Consider the following 23,448-nt stretch of genomic DNA (forward strand, 5'->3'; position numbering starts at 1 on the left):
GGAAAAAGAAAAATTAAACAAACACAATAAAAATAAAAGCGTATGGTCATTCTAAAATATACATTGTATTTACTCATTAAACATGCACATTTGACCCCTAACCCTTTCACAGCACACCTGACTTTTCCCCTAGGAATCACAGACTCTGATGCTTCCCCTGAGCTTCCCTCCATGTTGTATCTCTTTAATGCAACAGACAAACAAACAGACAAAACCAAGTGAGTTGAGCATAGTGGTATATGTCTGTAATTCCATCACTAAGGAAACAGAGATGAGAGGATAATGAGTTAGAGTCCATCTTGGGATACATAACAAGGCTCTTCCTTAAATTAACAAAACAAACAAAAGCAACACTACCAAGAATAAAACATGAAGGAAGGTAGGAAGAAGGAAGGAAGGAAGGAAGGAAGGAAGGAAGGAAGGAAGGAAGGTAGGAGGAAGGAAGGAAGGAAGGAAGGAAGGAAGGAAAGAAGGAAGGAAGGTAGGAGGAAGGAAGGAAGGAAGGAAAGAAGGAAGGAAGGTAGGAGGAAGGAAGGAAGGAAGGAAGGAAGGAAGGAAGGAAGGAAGGAAGGATAAATTACAATGCTTATGCTTACATCATCGTGGAATGTTTTCGGTGATAGCATGGTAAGAGAGCAAAGTAGACCAGCCTTGTAGGACTTATGACTCACTCTGCAGTGAACATTACTGAAACTATTTCTTCTTGATTAACCTGGTTGTAGACTTGCCTCTCTGTAGATGAATGATTGAATTATGAGTCATAACAGATATAATCAGTTCATTCACAAGCACAGCATGATGGAACAACTGTATCTTCTCCCTTTCTGGGTAATATGGGCTTTCAATCATACTCACTGCATGTGGCTACTGTAGGAATGGAGAGTGAGGGAAAATAGTCATCAACCAAAGCTGGTAATTAAGAGATGCTTTAATAATATTTATTCTTATTACATAAAATTTCAAAGCTCATGAGCCTAGTTCAGTGGACTCTTGTCTACCCCATAGCCAGATGCTATGGTTGTCCAATCAGAGCCATTTTTATTTTGCCTGTAATGTCACACATTTTCCAGTTTCTTTGGAGTTTGGGAGCAAATCATAAAAAATATATCCAAGAAAGCGTAGCTGTAAAACAGTTCTTTAGAAATTTAACTAACATAGTCAAGGTCATAGTTGGCTAGTAATAGAATGAATATAGGGTCAAGATGTGTCACAGAAGGTGATTTTAAGAGAAAATTCCAAGGATAAAAGGTCATTCTCTTCTTAGAAAACCAGAAATTCTGGCATCTTACAAGTTTGCTTGAATTAGAACTTATTATTTTTGGAAAAACTGTTTGAACATCTGAGAACTTGAGGCGTTGTTTGGGTGTCCTACCAAGCAAGCCTCACTTCCCAGTGCGTCTATAGACTTGCTGAAGGAGGCACCAGCCGGGGACAAACCAAAATAAAGCTCTCGGCTTTTGTTTGATTCAGATTCAAACCATAGTGATTTCTTCCCTGGGATGTGTTCAAAGGTTGCTTCACCCTTTATTCATGTTATTCAAGTCTCCTTTTCTACTTTATGCAAAAGTGAGAGTGAAGAGTGCTATATATTAAGTAATTAAGCCATTGAATTCTACTTGGTTTCCTTAAATGTTTTCCCACTCATTATTTTTCTGATTATAAGTGTAGTAAGCCTCCACTGACACAAGTAATAGACAAGTGTAGTTTAAAGAGGCAGAAAAAAAAATCACCCAAATCAACATTCTCAGCATTTTCTATTTTTTTCTAGAATTTTCTATGATTTTTAAAATAATGACTATAGTCTATTTGTGTGTGGCTTGAATTTTTTTTTAATTCAAATTTTTCTCCTTCAGATTGGCCTAGATACTGATTGATACCTGTTATCTCCAAGGTGCTCTGCTGGGCTATGTTCTCTTCATAGCAGTAAATAACAAAGATGGTTTCTTTGCCCATGCTGTCAAACAAGCTGAAAAAGAATGTTATGTAGGAGCTGAGGAGTGGCCCGTTAGCTCAAAGTGCTCGGTGCACAACAGTGAGGACATGGGTGTGTAAGCCCGGAGCCCCATAGAAGATGGCCATGTGGTGCAAGTGTCTGTAATCCCAACACTCCTATAGAGAGATGGGAGGCAGAGACTGAACCCCCAGGAGCTTTTGGTCCAGTTTGCCTGGCCAAAACAAACCAAAACAACAAAACAAAACAAAACAAAACAAAACGCAACCAACTTTCCCTGCTTCCAAAACAGGGGAAGGTGAGGACAGATGCTTAGTTGTCCTCTAATTCCCACATGCACGTTATGACATGCATTCGCACCAGCATTCACACAGAGGAATACACACACGTCATATGCACACACGGTACCATTCAAACACAAGGACATAGACACCAACATACACACACACATCAGGGAATTGTCATTTAGTAATTAGAGAAATTCTTCTTAGATTTTAGATTATTAGTGTTGATGTGTGTCTGTGTGTTTTGTTTTGTTTTTGTTTTTTTTCTGAAAAAAATTTTTTTGAGCCAAGGTTTCTCTGTATAGCATTAGCTGCCTTGGACCTACTTTGTAGACCAGGCTGACCTCAAACCCACAGAGATCCACCTGCCTCTGCCTCCCTCAGTGCTGGGATTACAAGCATGCGCCATCACTCCTGGCTATTGGTGCTGATTTCATTGTTACCAAATTGTGACTAATATTTTCTTTTTGATCTCACTTCCCAATATTCTTTCCCCCCTAAAGGAGCAATTCCTAGAAAGAGCATATTGAGTAAAGGACATGAAACTTTTAAAAGCCCTCACACTTACTACCAGATTATTTTCCAGAAGGCTTGCATTCTCATAGAAAGACTTGTCATTTCACCAGCACTAAGGATACTAAAAATGAGTTAATTCAAATGGGGAAAGTGAATTTAACAACAGAGGCTAAGACTAACTGATAACTGAGACCCTCTAGAGGCCATTCATTATATAAATCCTATTGATTGTCAGTGTCCATGTTAGACATTCATTCTGTGTGATAGCAACAAAGGGTGTCGGTCTTATCACTCATCATTGGCTTTTATTTATTTCGTGCTGGGTGTTGAACCAGGGCATCATATGTGTCATTCACTCATGAAGATTTATTCCTCGACCCCTCTTCCACTTTAAAAGTTGGGAAATGTTCTTTGGGGGATGCTAACTAAACTACCTAAGATCACACAATTGGCTAGTAGTAGAATGGATGTATGAGCAAAGTTGATTCTAGCTTAAAATCTAGACCTTGAAGTCTAGGAAGATAACTCAGTGAACAGAATGAATGCCTGAGTTTGGATCCCCAGCACCAATGTACAAACTCTGGGGTGGTGGTGTGCCCCTGTAACTCCAGCTTGATGGGGAGTAGGGCATAGACAGGTGTATCCTGGTGCTCCCTGGGTGACCAGCATAGCCAAAATGGAAAGCTCGGGGTCTAGCGAGAGACCCCATTTCAAAAACCAATATGGAGGCTTTGGCTTCTACAAGCGCATACATGGGTGAGCACACACAGGTCCATACATATGCACCGAAAATACACATACACATACCCCTCCCCCCCCATAATCTAGGCTTTTATGTGATATGTTTCTTCTTTATGGCTCCACTGAGTGAGACTGAATGCCATGCAATCCTTATTTTCATTCTCATGCTATAATCCAATGCTAATTCTGTGTTCAGCATGGCTGTACATTAAGACCCTGGGTTTCTTGTCACCAAACTGTCATTTATGTAGTGGTGATATTGAAATTTTGCTAGTTATGTTACTTGAATCTTCTTTGTGTAGAAGATTGAAAATGTGGTTGTGGTTTAGCCAAATAACCTGTTTTTCTTATGGCATTTTGAGTGTAAAAACTGTATTTTTTAATCCACAAAGAAGCTTCTGATGTCTCTATTTTTCTTTAAAATGATTCATATCTAATTATTAAATCCTTTTCTTTTTTCTCTCATATATCCAACATTTTCCAGTGGATAATATCAAATAAACAATCAACTGAAATTGGTCTTAAAAATAGGCAGTTTTTTTTGTTTTTTGCCATAACAATCTTTAAATATGATACTTATTCTTCATCTGGTTTTGATTCTATCAGTGGTACTAAAAATTCTTAGCCTGCATGTGTGGACACATCAAATACTTCTACACTTGCTTTTATAGGCTTTCAGTTTCGGTATACCCATTTCATTCTAGTGTTTTTTTTTTCTGCAGGATTAAGTGCCATTTTTAGATCTTTACATCCTGTACATTTGAGACCTCATTTTTAGTACTTTTCTCCCTCCCCTCCAATGTTCTTAAGACACTCTCATTGATCTTTCTTCCAAATTAATTTTAGAATAATTTTGTAATCCAATATACTTTGGAGTTTTAATTGAATCTTATTGAGTGGATAAATGGAATTAAGGAGAACTGCCAACTTTCAAAGATACAGTCTTATCTAAATCTCACTGAAAGTCTTACTTTGGCAATGTTCCATGCTGTGTATAAGGACACATAGCAGACACCAACAGTCTTGTCTAAATATTTTCCCTTTTTAGCATCCACTCATATAACTGACCAAGGAATCAGGCATTATGTATTGATAACCTTGGCTTTGCTCTTTACTAGCTTTCAATCAAATGAAATTGGCCATTTTGAACAGGTTATTTTCATTTTGTTTTTAGTGCTACTTTATATCTTTGACTCATGGTATTACAGAGGCACAGGAAGCCTGAAGGCTATATCCTTGAGTTCAACATATATTTGTTTTAAGTATTTCACTTTAACTTAAGAGTGTAGATTCAGTACAAATATTTAAGCAGTAATAGCAATAATAGTTGAATTCCTTAACCAGATAACTAATGAGGTGTTACAATACAGTTTATAAATATACAAAATTTTGTATAACAACTAAATAAAATGTAACAGATATTACCTCAGGGGTGATTTTATTTCTTGTATTAAATCTGACAAAAATCACCTGTAAGATAATCAACTCTGGCTTGTTACAAATGTGTGGCAGGGCTGTCTGTCTTGCCTGGGGCTATTGTTTATCATGTGGTCCTGTATATTAGCTATAAAATTCCTAAAAACAAAAATCGCCGAGAAATGTTTTCATATGCACAATGTGTTTATGTGTTTCTCAAGGGCTACCTCCCTTTCTACACTAACACCTATTCTTTGACCTTAGCATAGGAAACCATTTGTATATTGAAATCACACAAGAGAAAAAGCCTTTCTTTTCTCAAGAGGACTCATCCCATTTTCTCGAGGCTGAGACTTTTTAACTCTGACTGCACCTGCTTGGGCTAGTATCAGGAAGCTGCCAAGAGACAAGTTTTTTCAAGCGGTCTTCAGGTCTGTGTCACGCCTGTAGTCACATTATTTCAAGGGTAGCTCCTTTGTGTGATGGAGATTGCTTATGGGAACTGCTATTCTGAGCTATGCATTTTGGTGTCCTGCAAGAGTTAGGGTCTTCTGGCTGTTTAAAACAGCAAGAGCGTATGCATAGGTGAGTCTCCAGGTAAGAATATACTAACGTCCAGGGCTAGGTAATTCAGCCTGTCACAGAGGAAGACAAGAGCTTCTAACTAGTTTCTGATTATTTGCTGTTTTCTATGTTCCATTTTGCATGCTTCTATTCACTTGTATATTTGAAGCATGGAACAGCAGAAGAGATGAAAATCATCCCAAAGCTTCAAGGGAGTTTTTCTCCACTTGTTTAAATTTCTCTGGCAGAAGCTCTTGGAGATGTGATGCTGAGAAAGAGTGTGTGAGAGGAAAAGAGGATGCTGCCAACCAAAGACACTGTGGCGGGGCTTTAAATCACACATTAATTTGGGGCTCGTATACATCAAGAGCAAGCTGGCTGGCTAAGCTAGCTGAAACAGCATGTTCGGGTTCAAGTGAGAGACCACGCCTTTTTATGTACGGTGGAGAGAAACAAAGAGGACACACAGCTTCCTGTGGTCAGGAGAAAAGAGAGCTTGTGGAGACACGGTGGTGTCACTAGACCATGCTATGAATAATCGTCACTCCAAAGAAGTCACGGTGTGTTTTGATTCTGATGCCACACATCCTAGCAATAGGCTGGAAATCTCTTGCATTTATTAAAAATGTCTGAACTGAGCTTTCGTTTGTCTAAATCAAGACTCCAGTGATTTTGGTGAAATCATCATGTAGTGTTTGAGTCTCTGTGTTAGTCAGCTTTCTACTACTCTAACAAAATAATTGAGGTAGTTAAATTAAAAGAGAGTAAACGTTTGTTTTGGTTCAGAGTTTTGAGAGGTTCTGTCTGTGGTCTGTTGGCATTGTTTCTTCTTGGGACTGAAGCTAGTTAGAACATCATGACAGGAGCAGGAGAAACTGCCCATCTCATGACAGCCAGGACATGAGAGACCAAGAGACTGGTGTCACATAATAATAATAATAATAATAATAATAATAATAATAAAAATAAAAATAAAAATAAAGCACATGTTCCAAGTGACCCAATTGAACATTACCAAGCTGAGGTTCAAGTCTTTATCACATGGGCCTTCAGGGGACACTTAGACCTGAGTTACTGCAGTTTGTTATTTTACCTATTATGTAGACAGAAGAATCAAGTGAGATCATATTTAACACTGTCTTATAAAATATACTATCAAAGTCCAATATTAGCATTGATGATCATTAAAAATGTATCATTTTGTTATTTCCTGTCTTTAGAATCAGAACTTAGAGTTCAATTACAGCTTGACTTTTTACTTCATTTAGATTTTATTTGTGTGTGTGTGTGTGTGTGTGTGTGTGTGTATGTGTGTGCAGGTGCCAGAGGAGGCCAGAAGGTGGTGTCAGATCCCCTGTACCTGTGTTCAGGTGGTTGTGAGCTGCCTGATATGAGTGCTAGGGACTGAGCTCACGTCTTCTGTAAGAGCAGCAAGAGCTCTTAACTGCTGGGCTGTCCCTCCAGCCCCTCAACTGCAGCTTAGATGTGCCAACAATATTAAGTTATTCTGCATGAGAGAGGTATGTGGCTGAACATGTGCAGTAGGAGAATGTATTTGTTTTAGCGCACCATTAACTAGAAATTTGAATTATAGACACAATCGTCTCTATGAGCATATAAATAAAGTACTACATTTTGTACAAGATTTACCGAGAGTTTATCAAATTGATGATGAGCATAATATGCTCTTAAAATTGAATTTAGGTGTCTTTTGTCAGATCAGGATAACAAAAAGTTTGTAAAACTTTGAATTTAGCTGAGCTTGTAGAGCATATGCATTCATTTGATACTCTCCCCATTGTTCTCCATAGCCTTGTACTTGACTCATTTCCCTTGTTACCTGTCTGGTCCTTCTGGGCAGATGAGCTTCAGTCTTCAAACTAGAGACACTGAGTGGATTACAAATGTATAATTTTCTAAGTTATATGTTTGTATGTATTTTCATGTAAAACAAGTTTCAATCAAAGGCAAGGGACATAAACTTCAATGCTGTGTCTTCTGGCAGCATTTTTGTTTGAAAATAGTTTGCATCTGCTTAAGCTTAAAGCTTGACTTAAAATCAAATGATGGGGATAATGAGATGGCGTGCCTGGTAAAGGTGCTTGCTACCTAAACTGACCACTTGAGTCCCTGGCTCTCATGTTGCAAGCAGACAATAGACTTTGGTTGTTGTCCTCTGACCTTTGTATGTCTACCACGGTGTCCATATGTATACAAAGAGACACACACAGTTTGAACAGAAATGATCTAATTGAGTAATAGTTTTATATTTGAAAATAGAAGATCAAGGATTATCTGTATGTGAAATCACAAAAAAAAAAAAAAACAACAACAACAAATTTGGATGACAAGTCAGAGTCTGATCAATTGGATTTTAAGCCACTGCTCTTTGGCACTATCAATCTTGCAAAGAAGCCATAAGGTGTAAATACAACAAAAGACATGAAACTCACACTGTTTGAGGATCAGTGTCCTCAGGAAGTAGTGAATCTTAGAGCTACTTGAAGTAATAAAGACATGGTCTTGAAGTAATAAAGATAAGTTAGACAGTATTTTCTACGTTGTAGGAATAGAGTTTTAAACAAAATTCTGGCACCCCAAGTTGAAACAAAATATTCTATGATTATAAGCTCATTTTCTAAGTTCACAATTTAAAAGTGTTCTTACTTGTAAATGTTAAGGGGATTAATCAGACTTCTTGGCTGTACCAAGGAGAACATGTGTAAAAGCCAGGAGTGTGGAGTGCATTTGAGTGTTGATACTGGCTCACATGCCAGCACGCATCTTGCCTCTAGATTACTTCTCCTCCTGCTGTGTCAGTGCGTGGTATAGGCAGACTGGCTCCTGGTTCATCATGGGGAAAAGGCATGGGGAAGGGACCAGTTCCTCTTAGCAAGAAGAGAAGAGAGAATATGGGGAATGCTGACACTCATTTGGTTTTCTCTTCCCCCCTTTGGATTCAGCCCAGGACTCTTGTTTGTGGGATATTGACACCATATCTAGTTCATCTTCAATGGAAAAATGTTCACAGAGATACCCAAAGGTGCATCTCAGTAATGTCCTGGGTATACTCCTATCCAGTTAAATTCAAGGTTGAAATAAAATATCACAGTTTTTATTACTTTATTGGGGATTTTTATTTGCTTTTGGTATTTTTACTTTTAGTTTCAGTTAATCATTGATTCTAATGCCCAGTAGGACTTACTGTATATAATAGTCTCATTATTGTTTTAATAAGTGAATATTCAGTATAGTAGGGTTATTTTACTCAAGAAAAATCACATAGGTGGTCTAACAATGGAGATGAAGATCTAGACAAACTTGACTTAGCAGTAAATCCTTACAATTTTAGGGAGAATTTGGGATTGGAAGAGTCATTGTGTGTGTGCACCGTGTGGGTACACTCCATCATGTGTATGGGCCTCCTGGAGCTGGAGAGAGAATGTCATGAATGGGTAGAGGGCAATAGCACTTGTGCAGGGCTGACCATGTCTCATCAGACACTTGCTAAACCCATTGTTTAAACATGCTCTACTTTTCGGTAGGACATTTGTTGCCCTGGCACTAGAGCCTGTGCAAGGTGGACCAGTGAAATTCTCATCACACTTGGAGGTAAACTTGGGCCAAGACTTGCAAGGTGTTTTTATGATAGTGGTAGGGCCAGTGCTTGTCCTGGTGAGGATGTGTACTTGTGAGAAATAACAGTAGAAAGTTGAGATACACAAGACCAAAACAAACAAACAAACAAACAACAAAACAACAACAACAAACCCAAACACGTATTTATGGGAACACACAAAACCAGAGCAATCTATTTTGATAAAAATAATATCTTGTTTGTTTGACATTCTGAGTTGCACATTGATTGTTCTCCTTACAGTTGTGTGACCAAAGTATTGTTTCCCTCACCTTTCAGGAGGAGACGCGACATTCAGAGAGGTAGTTTATTATGTTACAGGCACACACTAAGTAACTGATAGGTTGAGGCTTCTAAGCAAATTCCTTAAAACACTTGAGGACATACCCTTGCCATCTGCCCAGCAGAAGTAAGGACTCAAGAGTTCAGAGTTCAGCCTTCTTCAGTGAACTTCCATTGTTGGGAAGGAAAATACTTATCCTCCTGCCCCACCCCCAAGGCTTGCAGCCAGGGTGGCAGAGGCAAGCAAGGCCTTGCCTGTTGTTTGTGAACTGACAATGTGATCACTCCAATCCTGAGGGAGTTTGCCTAAAAACAATATTCATCTGTAGGATTTTTCTTTTCTTCAAGTTGTGAAAATGCTTGTTGGAGTTTTACTAGAGCCACACTGTTGAGTATATACCTAATATCTGGAGATTCGTGGTGATTATGAGCATGAAATTGTCCAGCAGTTGGAAAGCTTTAATCATTCACTTTGATCATTCTAGGCCAAATTTTGTTTCATGGCCTAAAAAAACCATCATGGTTGAAGAAAACATGTGCTGTGCTGTCCACAGGAGCTTTGGAATCCAATCTGCTTCTCTTACACGCTTGTTTCATGAGCATTGGGCACGCTTAAAAACTTGACTCATTGCTGAATTTTCTACTCAGAACATTCCACGTAAGTGGAAGTAAATGTTAACTTGTGTAAAGTGCACTGGCTAAAGCTGTCTATAGATGATGGTGGCTAAATGCAGAACAGCCACAGTACATGCTAGATTGTTTTCCCTCCTGCTGTCTTAGAAGATACGTGTTGAGCACAAAATATATTTTATTTTTAAGAAGGCTTTGTTTACCCCAGATGGCATCAGTGCTGCTGGGAGTTTATTTGTGCCATGGTTACTTATAGTACGAATATCATGGGGACTCAGCTACCGTGCAAGAACAACGTATTTGGAAAAAATAAGCACATCTCAGGTGGCAAGCCTTCATTAAGATAGGCATGAATTAATTCTGTCCTGTGAAGGATCCTCGGTCTTCTAATGAAAGGCAGTTGTGAATTAGCATTGCATAACTGTGGTGTGCAGATCTGTTTGTGGAGGCTTTTGTGACAATCCTTCAACACATATGCTTAATCTTGGGAAGAGGGTAAAAAGCTTTCTGGAATCGTAAAAAGAATGTGAGTTTTTCAGCTGCATCATCATTCATTGAAAGAACAGGGGAATGTGTATGTGCATGTCCTCTGAATTAATAGATAGGAAGGTTCTCTCTTCATCCTAATGAGTCTTCGAAGAAGACATCTGCAAAGAACGGACTGAAGTTTTCCCCACGGGGAGATTAATGTTTTTCTGTGCAAAAGCAGATGATCCAAAATTCCTTTGCTCTGTGGCACTCCGAGCTGCATAATCTTACAACCTCATCCCCACCCTGTAGCTGTGTTCCATATAACTTTTGTTTGAGGATCACAGCATCTGGTTGCAAAGCCCTATCCGGCCTAGATCCTAGGATTCTGTCTGATGCATGAAATCAGAAGACAGTGTGTCTGCTGCTCCCGCCAGTAGTGCTGACAGGTTCTGCCTCTCCAAGTGTCTTGGATTTGCTGCTTGCTTCACCAGCATCAAAGCTGGGTAGAGGGAACTGTTGTATGTAGGAGTGCATCCTTGAGACCTCTCATTTGTTCATTTCTGAAGTAAACCTAGACATGGTTCCTTTAATAACGTACCACCTGTTTTGCTTTGCTCATGCTTCCAGTCAGTCTTTTGTCCTCTTCTAGGCTGAATTAAATCTGCACATTTGCTCTCAGTTTCGTTCCCTCCTGCAGCCCAAAGGTGGACATTTCCTTCATCTCCTGCATCTTTCTCTCTTCTCATTCCTATTTTTGCCAGTAAATATAGTCAATATTTTCACCTGTTCAAACAAACAGAACTCCCTTTTCCTGCTTTACTCTCTTCCATGGGAGAGGACTAAGCACGGAGGCAGGATGTTGAAACTCTCCCACAGCTGCCATCTTAGTGTGGTCTCGGCTGCATCTCCACAGCTCCGGTGAAAGATGGTCATTAATGTCATTGAGCGAAAGACTTTGTATATCTTAGTTATTTCTGACTTTAATTTTACTTGGCAATTTGGCAGTGTTAGAGATGGCTTTGACTCTCCCTTTTAAAAATATTTTCTTGACTTTCTTTTTTACATCATGGTTGTAGCCCCCTTCCTCTTCTCCTCCCCGTCCCACCCTCTCTTCCTGTTTTCCCTATCCCCCTCTTCTACTCCTCAGAGAAAGGGGAGCCCCTTTCCTACCCATCCTCCACATCATATCAAGTTGCATCAGGACTGAGCAAATCTTGTTCCCCTGTGGCCTGGCAAGGTAGCTCTGCCCAGAGAAAGCCATCAAAAAGCAGGTAACAGAGTCCATGTCAGAGCCAGCCCCCATTCTTCTTACTAGGGAACCTATATGAGCACGGAGCTGCTCATCAGTTACATCTGTGTAGAGAGCCTAGGTCCAGTCCACACATGGTCCTTGGTTGATGCTTCAGGCTCCACAGGCCCCCTTGGTCCCTGGTTAGTTGGCTCTGTTGGTTTTCTTGTGGAGCTCCTGTGTACTCCGGGTCCTTCTAGCCTTCCCCTAACTCTTCCACAAGGCTCCCTGTGCTCCACACAATGATTGGTTGTAAGTCTCTGCACCTGCTTCCATCAGCTTCTGGGTGAAGCAACTCAGAGGACAGCTGTGCTACACTTCTGTAAGCACAGCAGAGTGTCATTAATGGTGTCAGGGTCGGCTGTTTCCCCTGGGGTGAGTCTCAGGTTGGGCCAGTCATTGGTTGGACATACCCTCAAGCCCTGTTCTATTTTTGTCACTGTACATCTTATAGGTAGGGTAAATTCTAAGTGGAAGTTTTTGTAGGTCCTGTCTAGTTAGAGGGGTCATTCTCCATGACCCCTGTTACTATGAGTCTCAGTTAGAGTCACCCAGACTTTCCTGATACTGAATTCTTCTAAAATTTTAATATTTGTATATGAAATAGCATGAATATATGCATGTGCTAATAAGAAAAACTAAGCATGTCTATGCATGTCCACACACACTTGAATGATGCTAATCATTGGTCAATTTGCATAAATCTGACATCTTGTGTTGCCTATTATAATCTTTGTTTCCATGAACATGACATATCTCTCTTTGGTAGCATATCTACGTAGGTCCATCCTTTGTTACCATGAGGTCTGCATATCCTGCATTACACATACTCTTAGCTGTCCTATTTTAACTGTATTTTTTAAAATAATATCTCTTTTAAGAGTATATGCTCTTCTTTTTGTTAATGGCATGTAGAAATAGTATTGATTATAGTGTGTTGATTTTGCTGCCACATATTTTACTAAATTTTCTTACTTTAATATTTTCATGCAATTTTACTGTTTTCATGTACATTTATTGCAGTGGATGTCTATGGTTAGAGTATCCTCTTGGCTCCTGTTTTCCTTAAAGTGCTGCTTATGCTGTTTGCCATTGAAGGGTACTGTTAGGAATTCCACCGCTCTGCAGTTCCCGTCCTGACTTCCTCCAATGATGGACTGTGATCTGGAAGTGTAAGCAGAATAAACCCTTTCCTCACCAACTTGCTTTGTGGTCATGGTGTTTTGTTATAGCAATAAAAACCCTAAGGCAGCATGCCTGGTCTGATTGCCCACAGAGATCAACCTTTGGGTGGTGGGAAGGGTGAATAGGGTAGATGACAAAAATTCAACACAAGATATCTATCCCCTTTCCACTTTCCTTCTTCTTCAAATTTATCAAATAGTTTTCAATCTGTCTTGCCTCTTTCTCAAAATTCAGTTCTAGCTTTTCTTTCTATGCATCTCATGCATAGTTATTTTTATCTTTTAGATATCTGAAGTATAAGTGTCTTATAGATTTTTTTGTTGATTCTTACAGTAGACTGTTATCTTGAGTTTTGATTCATTTTTATAAAATATGGGCATATTTCTGGTTAATTTTAAAAGTAGCTCTTAAGGGATTTGAGGATCCTTTTCTCCAGATAGGATTTATTTGTTTCCATAAGACATTACTGACTGCCTGCTTCCCCAAGCCCTGTTTGTAGGAACAGCTGCACTCAAACCCCAGGCTTATGCAAAAGAATAATTATGTAAACAGTTCTTTTTGAGAGGCTATCAATACTGTTTCCAGCTCAGAGCTTTTCTTATCTTTTTCCTTAGTGGGTAGGTGGACATTTTCCAACCTATTCTATATACAGAGCCCTTCTCTTTGAATGTTACTGTTAGGAGGAGGCTTCAAGTCACTTGTTATACATGACAGAGGTCTAAGGCCTTAATAGCCTCCTATGCCCAGACCTGAATAATCGTGAATGCTTTTTAACCTATCCGAATGCAAAACTCTGAGGTGGATGAAGGGTTCCTCTCTCATCTTCTCCATGCTTTGTCTTCTTCCTATTTACTTCCCTTCATGTTTTGAGCACTTCAGGGTTCTATCCAATTCTCATTTCCTAGTTAATCTTATGAGTTATATCTTTAGTATTATTCTTTACATGATATATTTATTTCATATTCACTGCTGTTTTGCCTGCATGTATGTTTGCTCAAGGGTGTCAAATTCCCTGGAACAAGAGTTACAGACAGTTGTAAGCTTCCATATGAGTGCTGGGAATTGAACCCAGGTCCTTTGGAAGAGTAGCTAGTGTTCTTAGGTACTGAGCTATCTCTCCATCTGGTCATGAGTTATGACTTTAATTCACAGTCTTCTGTTATCTTTGTGTGGGAGGGACCCGTGTTGGAACTCTTCACCAATATCTGCCTAGTGTTTAGCATAGAATCTAGTCCAAAGAGAGAAAGGCCAGTTTGTAATGATTGTTTGGATGGGTAATCATAATGTCTGTACAGAGTCTGAGTGGGTGGTTGAACTATGAATGGGAGTGGTTGTAAAAATCACAGCATCATAAAGCCCAAATGATCTTTGTGCCAGTTTCCTGAGGGGGTTGACTCTCTTCTTGGTAACTATGTTTTTGGCTTTTGATTTGTCTACACCTTCATGCAGTAGAAAAGCTGAAGCTTTTTTTTTTTTTTTTTTTTTCTGTTTCCTTTAGCTCCATGTATTTGTGACGAGTGTGGGCTTGGGGACCTCTCAGCAACTCCTGTAAGTGATGGGGTATTTCTTTCTGCAAATGGGGGTATTACTGAATTTATTTTAGTAGATTTTGATGAATTATTATTGGCTTTTTTTCCCAATTAACTCTAGGACCTTCTAGTTTGTGAGTGACTTTATTAAATTGGATGTTTGGTCTTGAAGTCTCCACTTCAAGTGGGGCAGATAAAATAAAATTAACTTCTGCAAATATTCAGAGCATGCAGCTCCTTGAATACATGGAAGAGCAGCTTAAGCCAATAGAGCATGACTCAGATACTGGCAGCTCAGGACTGGCTGGGAGATTCTTCCCACAAAGAACAGTTTTAGAGAACAAGTCCTTACTGGGGAGAGACAAACAAAAGATGCTAGGAACCTCTGGCTTTGCCAAACAAGAGGTGACAGGCCTGGCAGGCAGTATTTGTGCCCCCCTCCAAGGCTTTGCATGCAGTAGAGGGAGGAAGACCTTGGGATTGACAGAGCAGCCATCAGAAGGCCTGTAGCTAAAGACAAGCTGCTACAGTCTCAGGATCTGCAACTGAAAGATATCTCAACAAGAGAGCAAACTTCCAGGGCTTTTCAAAACAAAACGGTTATTGTGCTTAATCTTGGCTATTTTTTTATTAATTACAGTTTATTCACTTTGTATCCCAGCTGTAGACCCTTACCCCATCCCCTCCCATTCCCACCCTCCCTCCCTTTTCTTCTCCTATGCCCCTTCCCCAGTCCAATGATAGGGGAGGTTCTCCTTCCCTTCCATCTGACCTCATCTATCAGGTCAGGCTTCATTGTCTTCCTCTGTGGACTGGTAATGCTGCTCCTCCCCTCAGGTGGAAGTGATCAAAGAGTCAGCTTATGAGTTCATGTCAGGGATGGTCCCTTTTCCTATTACTGGGGAACCCTCTTGGACACTGAGCTGCCATGGGCTACTTCTGTGCAGAGGTTCTAGGTTATCTTCATGCATGGTCCTTGTTTGGAGTATCAGTCTCAGAATAGACCCCTGTGCCCAGATGTTTTGGTTCTGTTGCTCCCCTTGTGGAGCTCCTGTCCTCTCCAGGTCCTACTATCTCCCCCTTCTTTCATAAGATTCCCTGCACTCTGCCCAAAGTTTGGCTTTGAGCCTCAGCATATGTTTTGATACCCTGCTGGGTAGAGTTTTTCAGAGACCCTTTGTGATAGGCTCCTGTCCTTTTTCATGTTTTCTCCCTCTTCTGATGTCCATCTGGTTTGCCTTTCTGAATGAATATTGAGCATCTTACCCAAGGTCCTCCTTCTTGCTTAGTTTCCTTAGGTGTACAAATTTTAGTATGCTTATCCTATATTTTATGTCTAATATCCACTTATAAGTGAGTATATACCATGTGTGTCTTTCAGCCTCTGGGTTACCTCACTCAGGATGATCTTTTCTAGATCCCACCATTTGCCTGCAAATTTCATGATTTCTTTCTATTTAATTGCGGAGAAGTATTCCATTGTGTAAATGTACCACAATTTCTGTATCCATTCCTCAACTGAGGAACATCTAGGTTGTTTCCAGCTTCTGGCTATTACAAATGAAGCTGCTATGAACATGGCTGAGCAAATGTCCTTGTTGTATACTTGAGCATCTTTTGGATATATGCATAGGAGTGGTATAGCTGGATCTTGAAGTAGCACTATTCCTAATTGTTTAGAAAGTGCCAGATTGATTTCCAAAGCGGTTTTACATGTTTACATTCCCACCAGCAAAGGAGGGTTCGCCTTTCTCCACATCCTCTCGAGCATGTGTTGTCACTTGAGTTTTTGATGTTAGCCATTCTGATGGGTGTAAGGTGAAATCTCAGGGTTGTTTTTATTTACATTTCCCAGATAGCTAAGGATGCTGATCATTTCTTTAAGTGTTTCTCTGCCATTCATAATCCTCTATAGAGAATTCTCTGTTTAGTTCTGTACCCAGTTTTTAATTGGGTTACTTGATTCGTTGCTGTTTAACTTGAGTTCTTTATATATTCCTGATATTAGACCACTGTCAGATATAGGGTTGGTGAAGATCCTTTCCTAGTCTGTAGGCAGTTTTTTTTGTTCTGGCAACAATGTCCTTTGCTTTACAGAAGCTTTTCAGTTTCAGGAGTTTCAGTTTCCATTTATTGGTTATTGTTGTTCTTAGAGCCTGTGCTGTTGTTCTGTTCAGGAAGTTGTCTCCAGTGCCAATTAGTTCAAGGCTCTTACCCACTTTTTCTTCTAATAGGTTTAGTGTGTCCATTTTTATATTGAGGTCTTTGATCCACTTGGATTTTAGTTTTGTGCAGGATGATAAAGATGGATCTATTTGCATTTCTTTTTGGGGAGTCTTAGGGGGTGTGGCCTTGGGGGTATTATGTCACAGAGGTGGTCTTTGAGAGTTTAAAGACTCAAAAAAAAATCCTGGCTAGTTTAAAGAACTTGCTGGGTCATTCCTTTTCCTCGAATGCTTGAAGTTGGAGAGTTCTGGCCAGAGTAAGAGACAGGCTTAGCTAGCCATGAGTTTCTAGCAAGAAGTAACCACTGAAAAGAACAGTTCCCTGGGGAAAGTTCTCCAAGCAAGGATCCGGGCAGCATGGCTCTTTAGATACAGAGCAATTTCAAAAGACTAGAGTGGGAAAGATTTTATTTGGTTTTTACTTGTCTTTGTTTTTTTGGTGGATGTAATTTAAACTTTATTTTTTTTTTCTTAGAGACAGGATTTTTCTGTGTATCCTTGGGTCTCCTAAACTCACTTTGTTAGCAAGGTTAGCCTTGAACTTACAGAGATCCACCTACCTCTGCCTCCCTGAGTGCTGGGATTACAGGCGTGTGCCACTGTGGCCGGCTCTGTGATTTAAAACTTACACACAATAATCATAGAACCATCATTCCCTGCTATAGAGCACCAAAAAGTGTACACTGCCAACTGCTCCCCACTCCTCCCTCCTCCCTGCTGTCTCTGGTTCCTGGCAACCACCATTCGACTCTCAACTTCTATGACTCAAACTGCTTGGACTCCATATAGGAGTGGAATCATGGAGTACTTGCCTTTCTGGGCGTGACTTATATCAGCCACTGTGCTGATGCCCAGTTCGACCCATGTCGTTGCCAATGGCAGCTTTTCATTGACTCTGTCTGTTTGCAGACTATGCAGTAGCCATCCATTGCAAAGAGAGGCTCCCCAGACAAAGGCTGGAGATGCTGCAGTCTGTGGTATAGCAAGAGTTCACTAGGATCAAGTTTAATGTTATGTCAGTCTAGCAGAATAATAGTAGGTCTGTTCCCACCGACACTCCTCGTGTCCAGGGTCTACCTACAACCAGTCTATTTTTAAATTTTATTTTTTCATATACCTATTAGTCATTTGTATATCTTTCTTAGAGATATGTCTATCTAGACTTATTGCCAGTTTTAATTAGAATTTTGTTTCACTATTAAGTCATTTTATTTATTTATCTATTCTGGAGAGTATCCCTTTGGAAGATGTAGTATTTGTGAAGTTTTCTCCCATCCTGTAGGTGTATTATAGTCCTGAGACTTGTTTGACAAAGAAGGCAAACTATAAAGTGGAAAAAAGAAAGCATCTTCAAGAAATGGTGCTGATCTAACTGGATGCCCACATGTAGAAAAACACAAATAGATCCATATTTATCACCTTTCACAAAACTCAAGTTAAGGTGGATCAAAGACCTAAACATAAAACCAGACACGCTAAAGAGAAGAGAAAGTGGGAATCAGCCTTGAACTCATTGGCACAGGAGACAACTTCCTGAACAGAACACCAACAGCACAGGCTCTAAGATTAACAATTATTAAATGGGACCTCATAAAACTGAAAAGCTTCTGTAAGGCAAAGGACACTGTCCACAGGACAAAATGACAGCCTACAGACTGGGAAAGGATCTTCACCAACCCTATATCTGACAGAGGGCTAATATTCAGAATATATAAAGAACTCAAGAAACACCAAAGAACCAAATAATTCAATTAAAAAATGGAGGTACAGAGCTAAACAAAGAATTCTCAACAGAGGAATAAAAGTGGAATCTTATAATCGATGTTCAGAAAAGTTTCATTTACACTGAATCATGGTTGGGCCCTTTTGAAAAAAGGAACATAAAGATAAGAGTTAGAAGAAGGTGCCCAGCTAAATACTGGAGAGGACCTGTAATAGTCAGAAAGATGAAGGCTGCTGCTATCCCTGTCTTGAGCATTGTGTAATTCTGATACTTTCCATTGAACTTTTGCTTCTACCATTTTGCTATGTCCTATACTACAGCTGAATAATAGTAGCTGATTTCCCCAAATGTACCCTCTGCTTGCTCACACCATTCTCTTCCTTTAGGACCCTCTTCCATCCATAACATCTCTGTCTCTCATGCTCTACCCATACTTTAAGGTCCTGCCCAGGTGAGCTCCTCCTTCAAGCCATCCCAAAGCATGCTGGGTGGATGCGACCTTCAGGTGTGGAGCATCAAAGTACTTGTCATTGTTGCCATATTTGCCGCTTACTACAGGCTTCTTTGCAGGATGGATATTGGCCTCTAGGCCCATTTTCCAGATTTCTTCTAGACTGTAAGTTTCCCACCTTGAGCAATTGCTTCGGGAGAGAGTTTGTACAGAACTTGGCATGCTATAAGCACATGCTACTTCACATCCACTTGAGAGATGAACAATGAAGCCAATATGCTGGGTGATTAGAACCAACCACATAAAATTATAGCAAGGTCTTACATAATTGAAATATTAAAAAACTTCTGACGTGAGCCTGTCAAGTGAGGCTGGTCCTCTCTGGGTATCTTTATGTCCCAATGATGACAAGTTAGTAACTCAGGTAACCACATTCATTACGAAAGGTAAGAGGCCTTCCCGAAGTCAAAAGAAGGAAAATAACCTATTGCACTCATGAAATGCAAATAGCTTGCCCTTTAAAATATGTCAAAAGGAGCATGGTTTTAGAAAAGTCTGACATTACTTTAGCTCATCAAAGAGAACAAGTACACCAAGCCAAGGCTGCAGAGCTGATTTCTTTCCCTTGGTGTATTTCCTAGTTTGAAATCTGGCACTAAGACAAGGGTGACTTTAAAGAATGTCCTCCCTACACCGACAAGAACAAACCCCAATCCAAAGATTTACATTTTGGATAATTTCCAACTTATAGAATGGAAAATTAAGGTTGCTTTTTTCCCCCTTTTACTAGACATTTTTTAAAGAAATTATTTTTAAACCTAATCTTAATCTATAAACTAATTAAAAATTTGTTTTCTCTAACGCAGTCTCTCTGGGTATCAAACTACTTATAAGGGTAAAGCCTGTGCCTAGTAGGAGATGGCCAACACAAAATGAACTCAGTGGTATTTTGGGGGGTTCTTTGTTCCTTAATGCTTTATCAGGACTTTTTAAAAAAAAACTACTGTTTTTTTTGCATATATATTATGGTTTCCAGGTTTGTGTTTTTATAGAATTTGTGTTTTTACAGAACTTGGCATGCTATAGGCACATGCTACTTCACATCCACTTGAGAGATGTACATCTGTGTCTGTGTCTATATGTGGTGTTTTGTCTTTTTGTTTTTTTGCCTCTCCTCCTCACTTCCTCCTCCTCCCCCTCTTTTTTTGCCTCTCTGGTTTGTTTACTTTTACTGTATTTTATTTTACCATTATTATTATTTTTTTAGATAGATACCTGTTGTGTTCTAAAAAGAGAGAAAAATAAAGGTTGTGGATTTGGGTTGGTGGAGAAATGGGGAGGTTCTAGAGGATTTAGGGGATATAAACATTAATCAGGATACATTATGTGAAAAAAATCAGTTTTTAAGAAAGTATGTAGATCTTACAGCCTGAGATGTTGGTGTTCTGTTCAGGAAATTGTCTCCTTTGCCTAAGAGTTCAAGGCTCTTACCTAATTTTTCTTCCAACACATTTAGTGTGTCTGGTTTTATGTTGAGATTTTTTTTTTCATTTTTTTTTTTATTTATTTTATTTTTTTTATCAGTTACATTTTATTAACTCTGTATCCCAGCCGTGTCCCGATCCCTCATTCCCTCCCAGTCCCTCCCTCCCTCCCTCCCTCCCTCATCTCCACCGTGCCCCTTTCCAAGTCCACTGATGGGGGGGACCTCCTCCCCATTCATCTGATCCTGTTTTATCAGGTATCTTCAGGACTGGCTGCAAAGCCCTCCTCTGTGGCCTAACAGGACTGCTCCTCCCTTCGGGGGTGGGGAGACCAAAGAGCCAGTCATCGAGTTCCTGTTAGAAATAGTCCCTGTTCCCCTCACTTTGGGAAACCAATTGGTTACTGAGCTACCACAGGCTACATCTGAGTGGAGGTTCTAGGTTATATCCATACATGGTCCTTGGTTGAATGTCAGTCTCAGAAAAGACCCTGTGCCCAGATATATTTGGTCCTTGTGGAGCTCCTATCCTTTCCCCATCAGACTAACTCCCCTTCTTTCTTATGATTCCCTGTACTCTGCCAAAGGTTTGGTCATGAGTCTTTGCTTTGAAAACACTGCTAGTTAGAGTCTTTCAGATGCGCTCAGTAGACTCCTGTCATACGTTCAATGCACATCCCATCTGTCTTTCCGCAATCCAAGTAATCCAATTAAAAAATGGGGAACAGAGCTAAACAGAGAATTCTCGACAGAGGAATATCGAATGGCAGAAAAACACTTAAAGAAATGCTCATCCTCATTAGCCATCAGGGAAATGCAAATCAAAACGACCCTGAGATATCACCTTACACCCATCAGAATGGCCAAGATGAAAAACTCAAGCGATAACACATGCTGGAGAGGTTGTGGAGAAAGGGGAACCCTGCTCCACTGCTGGTGGGAATGTAAACTGGTACAACCACTCTGGAAAGCTATCTGGCGCTTTCTAAGACAAATAGGAATAGTGCTTCCTCCAGACCCAGCTATACCACTGCTAGGTATATACCCAAAGTTTGTTCAAGTACACAAAAAGGACACTTGCTCAACCATGTTTATAGCAGCTCTATTTGTAATAGCCAGAACCTGGAAACAACCCAGATGTCCATCAACGGTGGAATGGGTACAGAAATTGTGGTATTTTTATACAATGGAATACTACTCAGCAATCAAAAAGGAGGAAATCATGAAATTTGCAGGCAAATGGTGGGATCTAGAAAAGATCATTCTGAGTGAAATATCCCAGAAGGAGAAAGACAAACATGGGATATACTCACTTATATAGACCTATAAGATATGATAAACATAATGAAATCTATACACCTAAAAAAGATAATCAATTGAGCGGACACGGGGTAAGATGATCAATCCTCGTTTATGTTGAGATTTTTAATCATCTTAACTTTAATTTTTGCATGGTGATAGTTAGGATCTATTTGCATTTTTCTACATGTAGACATTCAGTTAGACCAGCACCATTTGTTGAAGATACTGTCTTTTTTCCATTGTATGGTTTTGGCATCTTTGTCAAAAATCAGGTGTCCATAGGCATGTGGGCTTGTTTCTGGGTCTTATATTCGATTTTATTGATCCACCATTCTGTTTCTATGCCAGTACCATGCTGTTTTTACTACTGTTTCTCTATAGTATGGCTTGAGATCAGGGATGGAGATACCTCCAGAAGATCTTTTATTGTAGAGGATTGTTTTAGCTAGTCTGGCTTTCATGTTATTTCATATAAAGTTTTCTTTCAATGTCTGTAAAGAATTGTGTTGGTAATTTGATGGGAATTGCATTAAATCTGTACATTGCGTTTGGTAAAAATGACCATTTTTCCTATGTTAATCCTACCAAGCCATGAGCTTGGGAGATCCTTCCATCTTCTGATATCTTCTTCTATTTCTTTCTTCAGAGACTTGAAGTTTTTTTCATACAAGTCTTTGACTTGCTTGGTTAGAGTTACACCAAGATACTCTATGTCTTTCGTGGTTATTGTGAAGGGTGTTGTTTCCCTAATTTAGGACACTGTCAACAGAATAAATTGACAGCCTACAGGCTGAGAAAAGATCTGCACCCACCCTACATCGAATAGAGGTTAATATCCAGAATATATAAAGAACTCAAGAAATTAGGCACCAACAAACCAAATAATCCAATTAAAAAATTGGGTACAGAGCTAAGCAGAGAATTCTCAACAGAGGAATATAGAATGGCAGAGAAACACTTAAAGAAATGCTCAACATCCTTAGTCATCAGGGAAAGGCAAATCAAAACAACCCTGAGACAGTCCCTGTTCCCATTACTATGGAACCCACTTGGACACTGAACTGCCATGGGCTATATCTGAGCAGGGCCTAGGTTATCTCCATGCATGGTCCTTGGTTGGAGTATCAGTCTCAGGAAAAAACCCTTTGCTCAGATTTTTTGGTTCTGTTGCTCTCCTTGTGGGATTCCTGTCCTCTCCAGATCTTAACTATATACCACTTCTTTCATAAGTTTCCCTGCACTCTTCCCAAAGGTTGCCCATAAGTCTCAGCATCTACATTGATAGTCTTCAGGGCAGAGCATTTCATAGGCCCTCTGTGGCAGGCTCCTGACTTGTTCCCTGTTTTCTCCTTCTTCTGATGAACTGATTGGCCTGCTCTTTAATCACCTCCCCTTGAGGGGGAAGCAGCCTTACCAGGCCACAGAGGAAGACAATGCAGCCACTCCTGATGAGACCTAATAGACTAGGAGCAGAAGGAAGGAAAAGAAGACCTCCCCTATCATTGGACTTGAGGAGGGGCATGCATGCAGAAGGGGGAGGTAGGAAACTACAGGGGGGATACAAAGTGAATAAAGTATAATTAATAAAGAATTAAAAAAACAACCCTGAGATTCCATCTTATACCTTTCAGAATGGCTAAGGTAAAAAACTTAAGTGACAACACATGCTGGAGAGGTTGTGGAGAAAGGGGAACCCTCCTCCATTGCTGGTGGGAATGTAAACTTGTATAACGACTTTGGAAATCAATCTGGCACTTTCTCAGAAAATTG

The 23,448-nt window shown here is 39.9% G+C and overlaps 1 protein-coding gene across 11 annotated transcripts in view; it reads left to right on the top strand.

The window, feature by feature from the left end:
• Positions 1-23,448, top strand: part of Inpp4b (inositol polyphosphate-4-phosphatase type II B) — a 796,958-nt gene that overhangs the window by 7,207 nt on the left and 766,303 nt on the right. For 8 of the 11 annotated variants that reach the window (XM_060393235.1, XM_060393232.1, XM_060393233.1 and 5 more), the window contains exon 2: positions 14,464-14,513. The exons of the other annotated variants lie outside the window; for them this stretch is intronic. The gene's annotated coding sequence lies outside the window, so the exon portion shown is untranslated. The remainder of the gene's footprint in view (positions 1-14,463; positions 14,514-23,448) is intronic. 11 annotated transcript variants of the gene reach the window in all.

Source organism: Meriones unguiculatus, chromosome 10 (assembly GCF_030254825.1).
Source record: "Meriones unguiculatus strain TT.TT164.6M chromosome 10, Bangor_MerUng_6.1, whole genome shotgun sequence".
Lineage (NCBI taxonomy): Eukaryota > Metazoa > Chordata > Mammalia > Rodentia > Muridae > Meriones > Meriones unguiculatus.